Source organism: Arabidopsis thaliana (genome assembly GCF_000001735.4).
Source record: "Arabidopsis thaliana chromosome 1 sequence".
NCBI lineage: Eukaryota > Viridiplantae > Streptophyta > Magnoliopsida > Brassicales > Brassicaceae > Arabidopsis > Arabidopsis thaliana.
This window is the reverse complement of record NC_003070.9, coordinates 15,566,244-15,578,748: the sequence shown is the minus strand read 5'-3', so window position 1 is coordinate 15,578,748 and position 12,505 is coordinate 15,566,244. Positions and strand designations below refer to the sequence as shown.

At 43.6% G+C, this 12,505-nt stretch overlaps 2 pseudogenes across 2 annotated transcripts; one reads left to right on the top strand and one right to left on the bottom strand.

The window, feature by feature from the left end:
- Positions 1–470: 470 nt before the first annotated feature.
- Positions 471–8,235, bottom strand: AT1G41803 (annotated as a pseudogene; the record flags this gene model as incomplete). Its single annotated transcript has 1 exon — positions 471–8,235.
- A 2,701-nt stretch (positions 8,236–10,936) lies between these two features.
- Positions 10,937–11,746, top strand: AT1G41798 (annotated as a pseudogene; the record flags this gene model as incomplete). The annotated part of the gene is made up of 1 exon: positions 10,937–11,746.
- Between the last annotated feature and the right edge of the window lie 759 nt (positions 11,747–12,505).

Genomic DNA, 12,505 nt, shown 5'->3' with positions numbered 1-12,505 from the left:
GTTCGGCTTATATAGGCAAGGGAAAAGGGCGAGTCTGCAGGTCCACATGTCAAGTGCTTGGGCGAGTCAGCGATCCACGTGTCATCCGCTCGTGATGACACACTCGTCGCTCTAGCGGATGAGCTACACGTGGCCACCCAAACTTCGGCTCAACGCAACTAAAATTCGGCTCCAAGCAACTTTGCTTGGGCCCCATGTCAGCCGAGCCACACGTCCTTGGCGCGGTCAACGGTCGGTCAACGCCTGGTGGGGCAAACTTTGCCCGCAGCACGCCCGATCTTGCCCAAACTTGCCCATTCGTGCCCATTTTTGCCCAAACTTGCCCATATTTTCCCTTTGATAGTGTATTGTGTTTTGGGCACTTAAGGTCAATTGGCCATGCATTCGGGCAACTTTCTAAAATTTGGACTCTTGCTTGTGGCCGATGTCTCTACGCGGGTCACTACATTCTCCCCCCCCCCTTAATAGAATTTGTCCCAAATTCCAGAAGGATTAGACGGTCCGACTTCATCCTCAGCATTCCGTGGTTCGAAAAACTGTGGATATTTTGTCCGAGGAACTTTTCCTCATTTGCCCAAGTAATAACCTTACGATTTTGCCTTCCCCAGAACACTTGAATTTGTAGAATCCTTCTATTCTTTATCTCCGCATTCTTCTTTCACCAGTACCAAGAGGGATTTCGGGAAAGGTGAGATTCGTTTTCAACTCTTGTATCGGCTCGGGTATGATAGCATTAGGATCCGGAACGTGCTTCCTTAGTTGCGACACATGAAAAACTTTATGTACTCGCATTTCTTCTGGCATAAACAAACGGTAGGGTACCTCCCCGATTCTCTTCTCAATTTTGTATGGACCAATAAATCTTACTGCGAGCTTTCCAACTTTTCCAAAACGATCTTTCCCTTTTAACGCAGTTACCTTAAGATAAACCATGTCGCCTTCTTGGAATTCCACTTCACGCCTCTTTCGGTCAGCATAGTTTTTCTGTCGATCTTGAGCTTTCTTCATATTGTCTCGGATGAACTGAATTTTCTCCGCAGTCTCATTGATCAACCGATTATTAAAACTCATCCTCTCTCCTACTTCAGTCCAACAAAGAGGAGTTCGACATGGCCTCCCATACATTGCTTCAAATGGCGACATACCGATGCTCGAGTGATAGTTGTTATTGTAAGAAAATTCAACTAAAGGTATGTAGTCTTCCCAATCACCAGCCCACTCTAGTGCACATAGTCGAATCATATCTTCTATGGTTCGGTGATGGTCTTTTCAGTTTGCCCATCAATTTTCGGATGGAATGCCTTGCTCATGTGAACATCAGTCCCTAAAGCATGCTGGAGGTCTTGCCAAAATATAGATGAGAACTTAGGATCTCGATCGGATACTATATTAGCAGGTACTCCATGGAGTCTTAAGATTTCATCAATATACTTTTCTGCCAGGATAGGTGACTTATTTGCGCTTTTCATTGATACCAAATAGCCATCTTGGTCTAGCGATCTACTACTGCCCATATAGCATCATTGCTACGTCCTGGTCTTGTTGGTAATCCAGTGATAAAATCCATCGAGATTGACTCCCATTTCCATCCAGGGATTGGTAGGTTACACAATAAACCTGCCGGCACTTGGTGTTCCACCTTAACTCCTTGGCATGAATCACATTGGCTTACGCATTTTGCCACTGATCTCTTCATCCCAGGCCAATGGTAATACTTCCTTATATCCTTGTACATTTTTGTACTTCCCAGATGAATGCTCAATAAAGAAGTATGCGCCGCCCTTAAAATTTCTTGTCGTAATCCTTTACGATCAGGCACTGTAATTTTCCCATTGAGTAATAAGGTGCCGTCATCAGCTAGATGGTAGCCACTAGCGTTTGGTCTATCTAATGTTTTTAACTCCTCCGCAATTTTCTATAACTTTTCATCTTGTACTTGTTCTTCTCGGATTCGGTGAAGTAGGTTTGCTTGAGTCACGGCTTGTAAACCCAAGGGCTCACTAGATTCACCCTCTAAAGCTAACAGATTTACTTTCTTTAACTCATCAGTTAACGACTCTAGATCCTTTCCAACATTTACTTTCATTTTCTGGCAACTTAAGGCGTCTGCCACCACATTAGCCTTTCCCGGATGATACTGAATCTCCAAATCATAGTCGGCGATTAATTCCATCCATCTCCGTTGTCGTAGATTCAGGTCTGGCAGCGTGAACAAGTATGATCTCCAGGCCTTCAACGCAAATACTACAGCGGCAATCTCTAAATCGTGAGTGGGATAATTCTCCTCATGCCGTCTTAATTATCGTGACGCATAGGCATTCATATTTTCTTCTTGCATCAGGACACATCCCAAGCCAACTCTTGAGGCATCCGTATCATATGGTTTATTCGGCTCTAGCAATGCTAAAATTAGAGCGGTCGTTAATGTCTTTTTCAACTTTACGAAGGCTTCCTCAACTTCCTTACTCCATATGAAGGGTACACCTTTACCAGTAAGTCGGGTCAAAGGCTTAACAATTGACGAAAATCCCTTGACAAACTTACGGTAATAGCCTGCCAATCCTAAGAAACTCCGTACTTCTGTAACGGATGTAGGTCGCGACCATTGCTGTATTACGGCAATCTTTTCAGGATCCGCTGTAACTCCCTGTCCTAAAATTCTGTGACCAAGAAATCCAATTTCTCGTTGCCAGAACTTACACTTGCTAAACTTAGCGAACAACCGTTGTTCCCTAAGTCTATCCAACACTTTCCACTGATGTTCACGATGCTCTTCCGCACTCCGTGAATATACCAAGATATCATCAATAAATATGATAACGAAGCTATCCAAATAATCATGGAGTACCTCGTTCATAAGTCTCATGAAGGCTGGAGGTGCATTTGTAAGTTCAAATGGCATGACTACAAATTCATATTGCCCATACCTCGTCTGAAAGGCAGTCTTCATTACATCCAGCTCCAAGATTGAAATTTGATGATACCTAGAGGCTAGATCAATTTTTGAGAACTAACTTGCTCCTCTCAACTGATCCAATAGTTCATCAACTCGTGGCAATGGGTACTTATCCTTATGGTCATGTTGTTAAGACCTCGGTAGTCTATACATAACCGCATACTTCCATCTTTCTTCTTAACAAACAATATCGAAGCTCCCCATGGCGATGAACTTGGACGAATAAATCTCTTTTCGAGTAGATCCTCCAATTCTTTTTTAAGTTCTGCAAGCTCAACTGGTGGCATCCTATATGGTGCCCTTGTAATTGGAGTCACCCCCGGTTCAAGATTAATGGTAAACAAATGATTTCTCGGTGGAGGTAATCCTTCCAAGGGCTTGAACACATCTTCAAATTCGTTCACAACTGGGATCTCTTCAATCCTTGAGTCACCTTCAACTTCTCCACCAATGGCGGTTAAAGTGACAAGGTAGACTTCTCCTTCCCATAGTAAATTCTCAACCTTTAGTGCTGACACGAACGAAGCAATCTTACTTGGATTGATTCCACAGTAAGTGAGTCGTGGTCGATTCCTTAGTTCGAACACTACTCTGCTCCGCCTACAATCTAAATGGGCATGATATCCTGACAACCAATCCATCCCAAAGATAACTTCAAACCTTTCCATCGGCATTCCCAAAAGGTTTGCCTGTAGAATCGTATCCTGGATAACTACTGGAACTCCTACTAACACAACTCGGGTCTGCAAGGGTGGCTGATTTCCCGCAGTATGTACCAAAACATTCACTTCTCTTTTCTCATACCCATGGCCAAACTTATCGGCCACGTCAGAACTAACAAAACTATTTGTCGCTCCCAAATTGAACAATACATGTGTGGGGTTACCACTAACAAGTAATGTCCCTAATGCAAATGAAAATGATGTATGCAATATTTAATCTAGTAAACTACGCACACAACGATCAATCACTCAAACACGCATAAATAAGAAAAGTAAGAACCCATACTAACCTGTTACAGGAACTTTTGCGGGTCCTGAAGGTTTGGTAGGTTCTACATCTAAGGCATAAACATTTGCTAGAGTGGCTTGCTTCTTTACCGGTGGTCCCTTAGCTTTCTGAACTGGCGGTGGGTGGTTAACCATTTGGTTATACTGCTTTATTTGCCTGTTCGGGCATGCGTTAGCATAATGCCCTAGGTCTCTACAAATGAAACAAGCTCGCACTCGGTTATCCTGTAGTCCCGCTTGCTTATTCGGGCATGCATTTGACACATGTTCTGACTCCCCACAAATGTAACAAGTAACAAATGCCAGAATTGGCACTTTCGTCTGTACGACCGTTGAGCAATCTCGTGCAAAATGTCCCGGCTTTCCGCACATATAGCAGGCTCTTGGATCGTAAGTGGTCATTACACGTCCTCCTTGGTTACCAACCTTAGGCTTCCCACGATCATTATTCGGGTTTCGTCCTCCCGACTAATTAGTCCTCAAAACACCAGGCTGAAATTCTACATTATTCCCCTTTTTGCCTTCAGACTTTTCATTCTCCTGAAACTTGTTTCCCTTTTCTAACTCAATCCCTTCTTCAACATTCACGGCCCTATCAGTCAATTCACTCACATTGGTATAAGTCACAGCCTGAAGACGTCCCCTAATTTCAGGCCTTAGTCCTCTTAAAAACCTTCGTACCATCATAGCTTCATCATCCCTTCCATTGTACAAATATCTTCGAAGTCTTGAAAAAATTTGCTCGTATGCCCTGACACTCTTTTGCCCTTGTTCCAAACTCATAAACTGTAGCTCCAGACGATCACGTGCCCAGGTGGAAAATACTTAGACTCAAACTCCTTCTTAAACATTTCCCATGTGATAGGCTGGTCGCGGTATCGTGAAACAACACTATCCCACCATGCTCGAACATCCGCATCTAAAAAGTTTACCGCTATCTGGCCCTTAAAGTCTTCCGGGCACCTTCAAGTTTCAAAATTCATTTCCAGGTTCCTCAAACACTTATCCGCTAAAACAGTATTTTGCTCTCCTTTGAACTTCCGAACACCAAGATCCTTCATCATCATAACCAGTTTTAAGACCTTCTCCAGGAGATTCTGCACGCTGGCTTTCCTGCATCTGTTGTTGGTGTTGCTGTTGTTGAATCATGTGAGTCAACAAGGTCTGAATCATCCCCAACATCTCTTGAGTCTCTGGCACATTTTGAACATTACGGCCTTCCGCATTTCCTTCATTAACTTCTTTTGGCTGCGACGGATTTGGGTGTGCGGTATGTTGATTCACAGGAACATGTGGTCTCATCCCCGAGTGTGACCCATTCAGATGTGCTATAGTGCACAGACCTTGGTAAGGAGTATTCCGGTGTGGTTCCGGGAACATCCCAATCAGGCGCTCCATACATATTGGGATAATAGTATCCCTCATCTCCTTCTCCTCCAACATACGGTACCCAGTCTTCCGGACCGAAATGCTGACTCCAGTTTTCGTAAACTGGTGAGAAATTTATCGACACACTCCTCTCCGTTCTTTGACCAGACATCTGCATCCATTCAACCAAGGTAAACTTAACCCATCTACCTAATAATGGTGAACAGACCAGATTATCCTAAATGCCTTTTGCGACTCATTTACTCGATAAAACATTTTGAAAAATACGAGTCCTGTAGCATGATTAACCATGCTCTTATACCACAAATTGTAACGCCCCCGAGATGCTCTATGACCAGACAAGTCACAGGGCGCCTTGAAAACGCCACATTGAGATTGATCATTAACATCTAACCGAGGTTCGGGAACCAATATCCCAACCCTTGGCCGTTGTATTGACGACCACTCTCCCACTTAAAATATTGTTTAGGCTTGCCAACCCTTTCGATATTTAAGTGTTGTACCAACTCGGACTAAGTCATTATCAGTCATTACTCGTAAGTTTGTACAAGAAACCCAATTTATTTCATAAGTATAAATATTACACAACATGTTACCTAACATTTATAAGTTTTATGGCCAGGGCCTAGTGCCAAAAGCATGGTACATAATAGAAACATACTTGCTTTACAAAATCATGGTACATAATAGAAACATACTTCGGGTTTCCTATTGTCCACCACACCCTCTATTTCACACTACGGGTTTCCTGCAAAACAAGTATAATCATGAGTAATCTAAGATTACTAAGTGAGCTCAGGATTCCCTGCAAGAGACATTAATTTACCCCAACCCAAATACACAACATGAAACACGCAACAGAGAATGGCAACGAAAGGTAGCTTGCCGAAGAAACTACAAAAAATATGCACATGCATTAAAGGGCAAGATATGCTGCCTTCCAACCCAACACCAAACACACAAACTCCCGTGATCTCGCGCATTACAACCACAAAGTATGCAACCGGAGCATCAGATACTTCTTGAGTTCTTGAAAAGCCTCCTCGCATCTGGTCATCCATTCAAATTTTTTGTTTCCCCGAAGCACATCGTAGAAATCCAGGCATTTGTCGGTAGACCGCGAGATAAATCGATTAAGAGCTGCGACTCTTCCGGTTAAACGCTGCACTTCGCGTTTGTTCTTAGGTGATGCCATTCCCAATAACGCCTCGATTTGCTTCGGGTTTTCCTCAATGCCGAGTTGGGTGACTAGATATCCCAAGAATTTGCCGGATCTTACCCTGAAACGACACTTGACCGGATTAAGCTTAACGTTATAGAGGTTGAGCTGTTGAAAACATTTGCGCAAATTGGCTACATGTTCTTTTTCTTCCATGGATTTTACCAAGGTGTCATCAACGTACACTTCCATCGTTTTCCTGATCTGCAAGGCGAAGATCATAAGTCCCGAGGTTTTTAAGTCCGAATGGCATCACTCGGTAGCAAATACCTTGTTCCGTGTAGAATGCCGTTTTCTCTTGGTCCTCAGGATTCATCATTATTTGGTTGTATCCAGCAAAAGCGTCCATGAATGATAACAATGTGTTTCCTGAGGTTGACTCTACGAGGCGGTCGATGTGCGGCAGTGGGAAACTATCCTACAGAAAGGCTTTGTTCAGGTTAGTGAAGTCGATGCAGAATCTCCACTTGCCGTTCTTCTTTTTTACCACTACCGGATTTGTGAGCCAATCGGGATATTTTGCCTCGGTTATAGAGTAGATTCTTAAAAGTTTTTCTACCTCGGCTTTCACAGCTTCCGCTCGTTCCCGACCCAATTTTCTTCTCTTTTGCTTAATAGGTTTAAAGGTTGGATCAACGTTGAGCTCGTGTGATACGATTTCGACGCTCACTCCAAGCAAATCCTACGGCAACCAGGCAAAAGTGCTGACGTTATCCTTGAGGAAGGAAGTCAGCTCAGCTGTTAGTTCTTCGCCTAAGTCTCCACCAATTTCCACGCACTGCTCGGGGTTTTCGTCTTCGAGACAAATAGAGATTACTGGGCCTCCTCGATCTTTAATTGCTATGTTGTTTACTAGGCCTCCTCGATCATCGAGACAAACACACCTCAGGCTTTGTTGATTTCCGAGCCTCCTTGATCTTTAATTGCTATAACTGCTCGGAGATTGCTTTTTCTTCAGCTCGACCCAGCTTAGCCTTTTCGTGATTCCCCTCGGCTGTTGATTCGGTGATGGGGTTTCTGAGTTTGTGCGCTGCCATGAGGCAAATTCAGGCATTTTTCTGATTCCCCCAGATGGTCTTCACGTAGTTGCTTGTGGGAAATTCCATCCGGAGATGGTAAGTCGAGGTGACGGCTTGGAATTGATTTAACCATGGCATGCTGATAATTGCATTGTAAACGGTTGGCTAATCCGTAATAGAGAAATTGACAATTTTTGTTACCTTTTTGGCTCGGACTGGTAATTTGATGGTGCCGAGGGTCATAGTGGTCTCACCAGAGTAACCAAGCACAGGTCGTGGAGTCGGTACGATTAGGGTCATATCGATCTTCATTTCTCGCGGGGTGGTCAGAAAATGATGTCCAGCGTACTCCCTATATCGATTAAAATTCGCTCGACGTTGAAATCACCGATAGTCAGTGTTATGACCAAGGGATCATTGAGCGGCCGATCCAAGCCGTTAGTATCGCTCTCTTGGAAAGTGTCTTCATCATCTTGTCCGTTGAACGGTCGGGTCAAGTTATGGATTGGGTCGGTCTTCCTCTGATAAGCTTTGATTGAGGCTGTTGTGTCCTGACAAAAAGCCGAATCGCCCAAAATCGTGAAGATTCTCCCCCGAGCAGCTTCTGGCTCGTCATCATCTGCCTCGCGGTTTCCTTGACCTCTCTTGGGCCTTTTGAGGATCGCCGCGGGGCTGCCTGTAACGCCCTTGAGACGCTCTATGACCAGACAAGTCTCGGGCGCCCCGAAAATGCCACATTGAGATTGATCATCAACATCCAACCGAGGTTCGGGAACCAATCTCAACCCTTGGCCGGCGTATTGACGACAACTCTCACACTTAAAACATCGTTTAAGTTTGCCAACCCTTTCGATATTTAAGTGTTGTGCCGACTCGGACTAAGTCATTATCAGTCATTACTCGTTAATTTGTACAAAAAACCCGATTTATTTCATAAGTATAAATATTACACAACATGTTACCAAACATTTATAAGTTTTATGGCCAGGGCCTACTGCCAAAAGCATGGTACATAATAGAAACACACTTGTTTTACAAAAGGCACAAAACTACTCCGGGTTTCCTATTGTCCACCACGCCCTCTATTACCCACTACGGGTTTCCTACAAGACAAGTTGAATCATGAGTAATCTAAGATTACTCAGTGAGCTCGGGATTCCCTGCAACTGACATTAGTTTACCCCAACCCAAATACCCAACATGAAACACGCAACAGATAATGGCAACAAAAGGTAGCTTGTCGAAGCAACTACAAAAATATGCCAATGCATTAAGACTCTAATTTTTATTAAGTTTTAAAGAGCCCGATATGCTGCCTTCAATCCCAACACCAAACACACACACTCCCGTGATCTCCCGTGTTACAACCACAAAGGTAAATAACCGGAGCATCACTACCAAACGTTACACCGTCGTGTAGACACTCGGCCAGGGTAGCTAACCCTGTCTCTCTGAGTTCTTCGCACTTCATGGCGATCAAGTAACATTGTTACAAGACCCCACGATAGCACGGTTCACTACAAAGGCCAATGAGATGTCTATAATTTGCATGATTTAGGCATTCATTCTTCACCACTTTGTCATTGTTTTATCCACATTTCATCTCATTAGGAGTCGTTTTAGTGTCTTTTGCATACTTAGGACGATTTTGCATTAGGATTGCATGTACATTGCATATTTGGTTGTTTTCAGGTACCTTTGATGCTTTTGGAGTTCAAACAAAGGAGAAACAGAACGGAAAGTCAAAATGCCCAATGACGCATTCAGCAAAAGTACTCTATCGCAGCCTCGGAGCCCTGCCAGGGCAAATCACTCTATCGAAACCCCGGAGAAGCTAGCAGCTCAGTTTCACTCAATCGCGAAGCCGGAGGAATCACCCCATCAGAACCACTCGATCACCAAGAGGCCTATCTGCTCGTTCTGCACTCAACCAGACAAGCTGAGAACGAAGAAGAGAAGAGAAGCCGAAGCAACCACTCGATAGCCACCTCATGACATCCACTCGATCGCACTCGATTACAGGGTCGCTAGACCATTCAATCTTGTCTTCACAGCATCTCACTCGATCGCAAGGCGGAGTCCCTGAAGCCAAGTTTGATCAATGACATACTCGATCACTGGGAAGCTCATATCAGCCCATCAGATGCCAATGACACATTCGATCGCAGGGTCATAACGTGAAGATTAGCTATATATCTAGTTTCCTTATTTGTTTCATTTTCCCTGATATAAGTAGCCTCTTAGGGTTTTCCCTAGGGCAATCATTTTTTATCTCGTTTTTCATCCACTTTTACATTTCGCAACTTTCATAGCCGTAGTGTTTCTCCTCCGACTTTGTATTTTTTCACTTTCAAGTATTTGATATTCAATTTTCGTTTAAGCCTTTTTGTTATTAGTTTCAATCGTTGCTTGGCTATTGTCTTTGATTATGTCTAAGTAGTGAACCGTATTTATGAGGATGGGATAGATTAGTTGTGGTTTACTTGGTCGTTTTAGGTGGTTGAGTTTAGAATACTAGAATCCCTTCTGGATTAGTTGCGCTTATTGCTTGTTTCACTGGCTAATGTGGAATATGAGTCCAGACGTCCAGCGCTCAGAAGGCGTTTAATGGGCGTTGGATCCTATTAATTCTAGAGATATCTGCCTCTACCCCAAGGGATTGGCTGTAGAGAGGGTTTTGGCTTTAACAAGTTGATTCGATAATGCCTGCTTAGTTAGAGATCGCTAATGGGAATTAGGTCAGTGTCTAGCTTTGCTTGAGGATTTCTATCACGGGATTGAATTAATCGGTTGTTGAACTTGTTGTCTTGGGATAGCTTCTGTGAAGTTTTTTCAACCGCCTGAATAGATTAAGGAGACCACACTATTCGATTACCCCATCCTTAGGAATCGTTTATCCATTTGACTGCCTGTTATCATTTCTGCTTAGTTATTCACCTGCCTGTTATTGCCATTTATGCTTTTAGTTTCATTTCATTTCTGTTTTTGCATACTAGGACTGTTAGAACCAACCAACTCTCTGATTGGCTTGACTTAGAGCTTTCTAATCATATCTCATCTGTTTGCATCACACCAGATTAGATTGACAACCTAAAATACTACAACGACAGGATAGTGTTTTAGGATTAATTGACTAAAAATCCTATTATCAATTTGGTGCCGTTGCGAGTTTGGTGTTTGTTTGCTATATTTTAGATCATTAGAAACGTTAAGATCAAGTTCGTTTTTGTTACACAAGTTACTAACATTGTGCCTTTTCTGTCTTTGTGTTTTTGGTACCTTGCAACCCTCTTTACAGACACATCTCTGATTCGTCTTTCATAGCCAGGCTGCTATATGTTGCATGCATACACGGCCACAAGGAAATCAGAACCTCCTATTCAACGATAACATCGACCGTACTGCTCGCCAACAGAGATAACAGACAGAAACAGACACAATGGCTGGCATTGTAGATGAGCAAGAGAAACCTACCAACATTGGTGCTGATGACTTCCCTCACAACCACAACTAGCGTCATGGAATTGTTCCACCTCCAGTACATAACAACAACTTTGAGATCAAAAGCGGTCTCATTGCAATGGTTCAGGGGAACAAGTTTCATGGCTTGCCAAAGACAAGGAGGCTGCTTGACACCGCTTCAAATGGGAATTTTCTAACGAAGGATGTTGAAGAAGGATGGGAGCTAGTTGAAAACTTTGCTCAGTCGGATGGCAACTACAATGAAGATTATGACAGAAGCATCCGCACCAGTTTGACTCGGATGAAAAGCACCATAGAGAGATGAAAGCTCCCAATGACAAACTAGACAAAATCCTCCAAGTGCAACAGAAACATGTTCACTTCATCTCTCAAGATGAACCATTCCAAGTGCAAGAGGGGGAGAATGATCAGAGTGCTGAAATCAGCTATGTTCAGAATGAAAGTGGCTAAAACAATTACAGACCCAATCCAAATATGTCAGACAGAAGCACCAATATCGCCAACACTCAGGACCAAGTCTATCCTCAGGAACAGTAGCAGCAACAGAACCAACCCAAACCGTTTGTTTCTTACAACCAAGGTGTGAGACCCCGTCCCGGACGTCTCGGCGTCCGGCGACGTTGTACTCAAGTTCGCGCCTCTTCCCGACCGAACCTCTTAATTTTTCGCGATTCAACATAGAATTGCCTTTACGAGGCTAAATTCTATAATCGCTCTCTTATTACACAGCAGAAGTCTTTCTAACCTTGGTTTAACTCTAACCAACTCTTGTACCGGTTTCATCGTCTTTGTCCCTTAGACTTAGATCGATCCTTTACTCGGTCAAGACATGCATATGTTCGCTAACCATTCTAAGCCAAACAATCGCATATTCCTTTATCCTACTTTCACGGTCAATTACCAAACGTCTATCTTAACTAATAAGCTAGATCGTTACATACCTTGGCCAATATGCGGATTTGATTCCTTAGCCCGTTTGTCGCCTTACTCCATTCGTTCAATGACTCGTCATCGGTCGTGAATTGATGAACCAATCCCTATCGTTACTTAGCTATACAACCAACCAACCCAAGTGGTCTAAGTACAACGATAGAGATTGGGGATCATACGATTCCCTTGGTTCACGATGGCCGAATCAAGCTCTTGGCTTATTGGTCCATCCATCCTCCAAACGTACTCCCCTTCGGTTCCATGGTGGACGATTGAGCCCTTGGCTTATCGAACCATCCATGTTTCCGATCCGGTCATTTACTACGACCGTCCACAGTTTACTAACCGTTTATCCGTCCGGTCTATGGTGGTCGATAAAGCTTTCGGCTTATTGATCCATCCATACGATCCGAACTATATCCTTATCACACCCAAGGGTCCGTGGATTCATCCACTGGATCATTGTAGGCTAGCCCATGAAATCCTTCTTCCGTCGGCC